Consider the following 8,370-nt stretch of genomic DNA (forward strand, 5'->3'; position numbering starts at 1 on the left):
ACATGTTAAGATGACTAACAAATGAAAAACTACGATCATCGCTAGAATAATTAAGTACAATGAATCCATCTTATAGTATCAAGAATTGAAAGCCTAAAGTTTCTCAGTTACAAGATTGAAGTATTTCAAGCTTTCAAGTATCAAAAATTCAAGCACTACCCTTTAATGTCCTTTTTGCTCTCCCCATGGGCACACTTTGTATCATTGAAGGCCGGTTGAAGTGCACTTTTTGCTCTTAATTTCAGGAGGCTCCATATGGTTTTTGTCCGCAAAAGATCTGGACACGAACATAACGGGAGCTTAAAAAATGTTAACAAGCAAAACAAGCATTACTTTTGCTAGCGATGTTTTGTTCCTGTATTTACTTTTACAAATCAAATCCAAGTGTTGATTTCAATCCAGAAAGACTAAAAATTTTTAGGAAACCTTTTTTCACCACCCTGAACTCTTACCTTGGGGTAATCATTATATCACGAATTAGTTTAGAAAATCTATAATCCATATATCTATCTACGAGACAAGTATGCTTGTTTCAAAGACAGAAGAAACGATCGCTAAGTGAAACGAGCCGCTTCATATTTTTTTTTCTTTTCCCTTTAAGATACCGGTGTGTAATAGAAATTCATTGTTTCGTTCACTTGCTGTTTATATTTAATAATTAATTAAATATAATTAACGGTCTCAAAAGCATTTTTACTTGTTAAATGTTTAATGATTAGTTTCATATTCCTCGCCGAATTTTAATACTTTTAACAGTTAGATTGTACGAATGAAGTTATTAATCAAGGGTGCTCGATGTGTGTAACCTTTTTTTTCTATTTACCTAACATCCGTTTATTTTCGTCCAAAAGAAACAAAACAAGCTAAAGAATCTCATCCATTATTTTACACGAAGTAAAAGCAAGGTCGTTTTGTAGAGTTTAGTGACTCTGGTGATTATGAAAAGCTGATCGCAAATACGCTTCTGCTATCAGATAGGCATCGTCTTTTATGTAAGTGGTTTTCGTGCGATATGAAAACTTATGGGAGGGATATCAGATAAATAAAACCCTTTCTGGCTTGCTGATGTGTCGGTTGATAATATACTTGACTGAGAGGATGTCCTCAAAGTTTCCAAGCTTTGCTTCTCGGCCAAATATTCATTTTCCGAACAATCTCTCGTCCACGTACATTATCAGCCGATATACCAGCAGCCTGAAGGGATTTATTTACTAAATATACTAATTTCAGCTCAATTTTAGAAATGGGAGTCACCTAGTTCATTTTTGAGTTACAGCCAACTAAAGCTACAATCAAGCTTACCTCCAAGAAACCGTATTGCTGCCATGGTAATCTTTATAGCCAAAGTTAGTCGTTTCCAAGTCATGATAATTCTCTCCATCATGCTAGCGTGAAGTTATTTCGGCTTTCTACAAATAAAGAAAATAAAGACAATAAACAGCTTTTGTTCTAAGCACGAATTTTTTAACGCGTAAATTAAAAGTGTCTCTTCTTCTGGAACAACAACAAAACTTTCCTCTGAGTTTCAGAGAATTTTAATTGCAAGGCTTTCATCGCACCGAACGCGTACAATAGACCTTCGCGTACAGGTCGTTACGGGGGTCCAAATAATTTCCCTCAGTTTCAATTCAAGCAAGAATGTGCGTAATCTTCTACTTGACGAGGTTTTAATAATTAGCCAACAAAGTTGACTTATCTTGAAAGGATTTACGTCACAGTTTGTGAACATTTTGTTAATTTTCACTAACCTTGACCGTCTTTGTTTACCGTTGCCTCTTTACACTGATATGCTTTTATATATCATGTCATGCAATAAAGTTCTGGAACATAAAAGTTCAGTGAAAATGTCTCAAAACCTTTCTCCTTTAAGGCAAAGTTTCTAGGTTTATCCTCTTAGTAGTACTACGCAACCACTTAATAAGGAGTGAAAATAAGGTTTCTAGCAGAGTAGAACTTTGTTGTTGTTGCATGAATAGTTATTAAACAAGAGGTCCGCAAAAGACATTTACTCCAAAGACCGGCACTTCATTACATTCCTCTCTCGTGTTGTGCTTCGACTGTGGCTGGTGGAATACTATAATACTAAAAATAAAGTTATAATAATAATAATAGTTATATAGTATATGGCAGATTAAAAGTAAAAAACAAAAGCTTCCCTCAATACTGATACGCTTCTTTGATTTAATGATAGTCAAACTAGATACGCCTCATTTAAGTGTTTGAAAGATATATGCCTTCTTCGTCATATGTTACAGCAAAGAGTTTCGACTCATTGAAATTCGTTGCGGCTGAGTGGATAGAGCGTGATTCTGCGACTCCCGAAGCTGTTTGAGTCCTTCATCAAACTGAAGGTAAGAAAATTACAATGTTTTATATCTCAATTAGTCTCCCTCTCCTTTCTAAATTAATCTCTTCAAAACGAATCCTTTTTCCGTTAAGAAAAAAGGTTAAATCGTAACAAGTCGCTTGGGGACATCTTGGTCGATATCTATTATACTGCAACAAAAACTTACATTTTTCTCAATTTTACTTAAATCGATGAAACATGATGTTCCACTATCCAACAAACGCAGCGCAAAAGACTCCTTTCTAAACTAATCTCTTTGAAAATCATCCCATTTTTCCATGATGGGAAATAGGTTAAGTCATAATAAGTCGCTTGCGTGGATCTTGGTCGAAATGTATTGTCATGCAACAAACTATGCATTAGTTCTAGTTTACGCGAAACTCCGCATTTACTCTATAATAATAACTCGAGACAGAGGATAAAATGCCGTTGCTTGAGGCAAATTTGAGTCATTTCCACCGTACAGAGAAACGTTCTCAAATAGAAGGAAACATGGGAAGAAAGTATAAAAGACAGAGATGTTCAAGAGTAATGAGGATAAATGTTCACAAACTGTCAAGCAAATAAATCGCGCACGATTAGTTTAAAGGCATCGCGTGCGAGATTTCGCTGCAGCTTATAGGGGAAAAGATCGATGATATTCCTCAAGTCCTATTTAACATTCTGAAAACCGAGCGTCCAATGTGTTGACAGGCTTTCTCACATTTCTTTAAACACCAAACTGTTCACTTGTTTAGATATATATATATATATATATATATATATATATATATATATATAATTTTTCTTCTCACAAAAGTGCCCCTTTGCTCCAACGAGTTCCTAGACTTTCAATCCTCAAACATCTCTCGAACATTGTCAGAGAGTAGTTGCCAGGCCAGCAGAAACCATAACCGGAACTGTAAATGTATATTTTCCTTTGACACTTTACTTTCAGGGTTACGAGAAAATGAAAACAGTTGGATACCAGAAGTTATCCATCGATGGCGATTCGGAAAGAATCGGTTACGTTTCTTTTCTTTTATTCCAATGGATGAATAACATCTTCGAGAAAGGTAGCAAAGGAAGGATAGATGAGAGCGACTTTGAACCACTTTCAAGGGAAAACACCACTGAGGTTTTCACCAATCGCCTCCAAACATGCTGGAATGAAGAAAGAGCTGCTACAAAAGGCAGTGAACAAAGACCACAACTTTGGAGAAGTGTCATAAAAATGATCTCTTTAAAGGATGCAATGATCATTGTGCTCCTTTACTTGGCATCCTTACTTTGGCGCCTCTCTAGGCCTCTGTTTCTTGGTTACCTTGTTTCTTCATTGGTGGAAGCCGAGCCGCATAAAAGTTTTCTTCTGTACGGTTGGGTAACAGCTATGGGAATCTGTGCCTATATTGGGGCGACAGCTGTTCATCACTATGGGTATCAATGTGATATGTACGGTATCGGAATAAGCAGTGCTCTGAAAGGACTAATTTACCAAAAGGTATGCAATTTAGTTGTCTATTGAACTTTTCTGACACTGATATTACACACATAACAAACCATGAGTCCTAACATATTTGACTAGCCAGCGTCATGTTTTGGCAGGATCTACCATCAAGGTTAGTCACAGGACAAAATTCTATACAACGATTGCATAAGAGTTGAGGTTAACGGCCCAACATTATCCTGCAGTTAACTCATTAAATGATCATGAGGGCTCTCTTCCTTTTTATCAATTGTCATTAGCATGAAGAACAAAACGATTCTGACTCCTTTCCGTTGATTGGAGCCTTCGACATTCGAATTAGGCTGTCCAGTTGCCTACACCGAAATACGCCACTGAGAACTTGTCGATGAGTTGTGCCGTAAACTAGGTTTACGAGTGTATGGTTAAAATCACTTGTACGTTCTCCTTAGCCCAGCCGTGAAGCATCAAAAGATCAGAATGTTTGAAGGTAGAATTATCAAACAAGAACCAGAAGTTCGCTTTGTGCCACATTCCTGACAAATTTATGTCATAAATATCTATTAAATTAACGGGTGCGTTTCCCAATAATTAGCGACTATGAGCTCGAAAGGCTGAACAAATTTTGTATTTTCAGATTCTAATGCTCAAGAAGACTGAGTTATTGAAATTTACAACGGGCTGTGTGATTGACCTTGTAACAACGATGTTCAGCGACTCGAAGAGCATACTGTCATTTGGGGTGTTAGTGCTATTTTGGATTTCTTCCTACTCGTAACTATTATAGGGGTACTACTTGTGTATTTTGTTGGTTGGCAATCTCTCATGGGTGTCACATGCCTCTTTTTGCTTGTGCCATATTTCGCTGAGTTATCCTACGTCTCTGCTGTACTACGCCTGAGGACAGCAGCGTTTTCAGACAGCCGCATATCTTTGTTGAACCAGGTTATTTCTGGGATTCGTGCCATCAAAACACATGCATTGGAGGATAAATTTCAAGAAAAGATTGAACAAGTTAGAAGGTAAGGAAACAATAGGTCATAATTCATCTCAAGTCGGTAGAGATACCTGGTACTTGTCACACCTGAAACAGCTTACATAATTAAGAAAATTACAATAAAGATTGCCATGCCATGCCAATCCATACCATGCTATAGGATACGATGCCATGCCATGCTTTTATGACATTCAAATCTCTAAATTCCTTTGTTTGCAGGGCTGAAATTAATATCATCCGTAAAAAAGCGTTGTCCTTTCAGCGGTTGCCGGCTTGGAATTCACTGCAGTGCCTTTGGCGATGCTGGTATCAATCATAACCTTGGTGCTTACCGATCAGCCTCTTACACCGGTCAATGTGTTAATGCTTCTCTCTTTTATAAATGCAGCAAGACAGAGTATCTGCTTTTACGTACCTTATGGTCTCTTAGCAGTATACGAGGCTTATTTTTCACTCAAGAGAATCGAGGAGTTTCTACTTTTAGAAGATTTACCTGGTTCGTGTCATGATCACTCGATGAGAGGCACTTTAAACACGAGAGGAGCAAATTTTATTTTGACGATAAAAAACATCTCCCAGAGCCAGGTACCCTAATAGTGTCAATTTTGGCATCAAAAGAAAAGATAAGTGCTGACCAGTTCATTTTGCAAGATATAGAATTTTCGACAGGGCCTCAAACTTTAACAGTCATCGCAGGTCCAGTGGGTAGTGGAAAATCTACTCTCCTCTCAGCTATTGCGGGTGAGGTGCCAGTCTCAGAAGGAACAATATCCTGGTCATCTTCCCTTGTTTATGTGCCCCAGACACCCTGGGTCTTCTCTGGAACAATAAGAGAAAACATTTTATTCGGTCAACCTTACAACCAAGACAAATATTCTACAATCCTGGAAGCCTGTTCTCTTACAGAAGATGTCAGAAGGTTTCCTAACGCTGACTTAGCAGTTGTAGGTGAACGAGGTGCCGTTCTGAGTGGAGGTCAGCGTGCAAGAGTAAGCTTAGCACGTGCAGTATACATGGATGCAGACCTGTACCTGTTGGATGACCCTCTGAGTGCCTTAGACATAAAAGTAAGTCAACATATCTTTGAAAAGTGCATTAAAGGTTACTAAGTAACAAAACCCGAGTGTTGACGTCTCACCAGGAGCAACACATGAAACAAGCTGATAACATTATCGTGTTGAACAAAGGACGTGCGCTGGTGAATGGAGGTTTTTCTGAGCTTCAGGAAAAAGGTTCATTCAATATAAATCTTAACCCAAGTTCGAACAAATCCGTCAGGGAGAGTGAGTCCTGTGTAGAATCTGTTTTGAAAATGAAGATGAATCAAAATTTAAAGATAGAGCAGTGAGTCTACACAATCAAGTCGATGACCTGGAACGATCAGAAGAAGACCGCATGACCGGAAGCGTGACACTTATGACTTATTGGGACTACTTCAGAAGTGGATTGCACTCGTCGGCGATATTTGGACTTTTCTGTTTGTTTTTCATCACCCAAGGTGAGTTCAATAATTGATCTCATGCAATTCTCAAATTCCTCCTTTGGAAGTAGGATTGCCTTAATACCTGACAAGCACTGAAGTTTTATCAATACATTTTTGTGTCATCGTGACCAAGTTAATGATATGCAAGTTGTCTGTTTCTCTATTCTCACTGCAGTGTGATCAAATCATGATATCCCTAGTGAGGTTGGAAACAGGATTCTTATACACATAATCATCTACGATGTTTATTTTCACTTCAAAGAAATATGACTAGGGCTTTTATCATTTTTAATCACCTAGCAACTTAAAGACTTCATAATTATGTGAACCTGATGCAATTACATGTGCAGAGGTGACAAGATCTACCGGTGTGATGCCTCGGACCAAACATGTAAAGAAATATGTGAAGAAATAGAAGTAGGCCTGCTGAAATCCCCACCGTATAATTTTCTCCTGCCTTGTGCCACTCACCCACATCACACAACCATTAGTTGTAAGAAACAACGTATCTAGGAGAGTGAGAATGATGCCCCAGCTTCCACTATCTCCTCTGGATGCATATTTATTTACCTTATTTTTTTACTTATTTTTCGTAGTAATTATCGTTTCTCCTGACGTTTTGGCTCTTATTCTTAACAAGAAGAGTCAAGAAGAACAGAGGGACACAATGAACCTAGTTTTCTATGGCTGTCTTGTGCTTGATCTCTCGTTTTCTCCTCTTCCCGCGCATATACATTTCTTTGGACCTCTTTAAGATGTTCTGAACGCCTTCATGATAAAATGGTTGTAGCTCTCCTAGAAGCACCTTGTTTTTTTGACTCAAACCCTGTTGGAAGAATTCTTATCGGTTCTCTAAAGACGTGGGGTGCCTGGACGAACTGTTGCCGAAAATGTCTCTTCTAGCGATTCAGTTGGTCTTGCTAATGCTTGCCGCAACTCTTGTGCCAACTTTCACCAACTTTTGGGTTCTTTTTGTTGTTGTGCCACTAGCTGTTGTTGTTGCTTACATCTCCATGTACAGCTTAAAAACCTCTCGGCAGCTCAAAAGGTTAGAATCGATAAACCGTAGCCCTGTGTATTCACACGTTTCGGAGACTCTCAATGGGCTGGAGACTATAAGACCAAGAAGGAGGCAACAAGACTTCGTGGAAGAGCTCTACAGTACGTTCAATGTTGAATTAATTGTAATCATTGAGATCAGTGAAATAGCTTTAGACTCAGCAAGCCTCTTAACTACCACATATGCTTCTTAAAATATTGAATGTAGGCGACGTAATATAGACAGGTAACCACGGTAAGCAGGACGGGAGAGGGCTCGTCGCGGTAAGCCAAGCCATACATAAAAAAAAAGGTGGTCGTACATAACTACTAGTCTTAGTGGCATTTTTTGACTGGGGTAAAAGAAAAAAGGTTAATTTTGGCTTGTTGTTGAAAAATTTGGGAGATATTGACAAGATATTCCCTATGAAACAAGCCGATGATTGCACCTTTGAATGCTGTTGTTGTTTTTTTTAACAACTCTAACACATCAGACTTGAAAGAGTAAATATATAAAAAAACAAAAATATGGAAAACGTAACAAATTTAGAGAAATGAAATAGGTTTGTGGCGTTCTAGTGACAACTAAGCAAAGGAATCCTTTGGACTTAGTGTGCCTGAGATCTGTTATCCTGAAGTATCACCATTTTAATAAGCAATTTTTCCTCTTTCCATTCAGATATCAAGATGTTCATACTCCAGTCGTACATCATGGTGCTGGCGAGCGCCAGGTGGCTTGGTGTACGAATGACTTTTCTTACCACTTTTTTATTCTGGCGGTGGCTCTAGCTGCAATCATGGTGTCTCAAGATGCTGGTATGTATCTGTTAGCTGCAAAGGTTCATCTCCTGAACGACATTTACCGTGTTCGGTCTTTTTTTTTTTAAGCTTAACCGAACAGCTCAAAAATCATCTTTACATTTACTTACAATATTTTATCACATAAACTGCGGTTATACAAGGATTTCCGGCCCTGAGAAAAGCCGTAGAACACACGTGAAAACTATCGTATTTTTTTACGTGTGTTGATATAACAAATCAGCTGCTGAAGCGTCACTCGC

General features: G+C 38.3%; 1 pseudogene; it reads left to right on the top strand.

Moving 5' to 3' along the window:
* Window positions 1–3,296: 3,296 nt before the first annotated feature.
* On the top strand, window positions 3,297–7,524 carry LOC131784327 (ATP-binding cassette sub-family C member 4-like; annotated as a pseudogene).
* The last annotated feature ends 846 nt before the right edge of the window (window positions 7,525–8,370 follow it).

Source organism: Pocillopora verrucosa, chromosome 14 (assembly GCF_036669915.1).
Source record: "Pocillopora verrucosa isolate sample1 chromosome 14, ASM3666991v2, whole genome shotgun sequence".
Classification (NCBI taxonomy): Eukaryota; Metazoa; Cnidaria; class Anthozoa; order Scleractinia; family Pocilloporidae; genus Pocillopora; species Pocillopora verrucosa.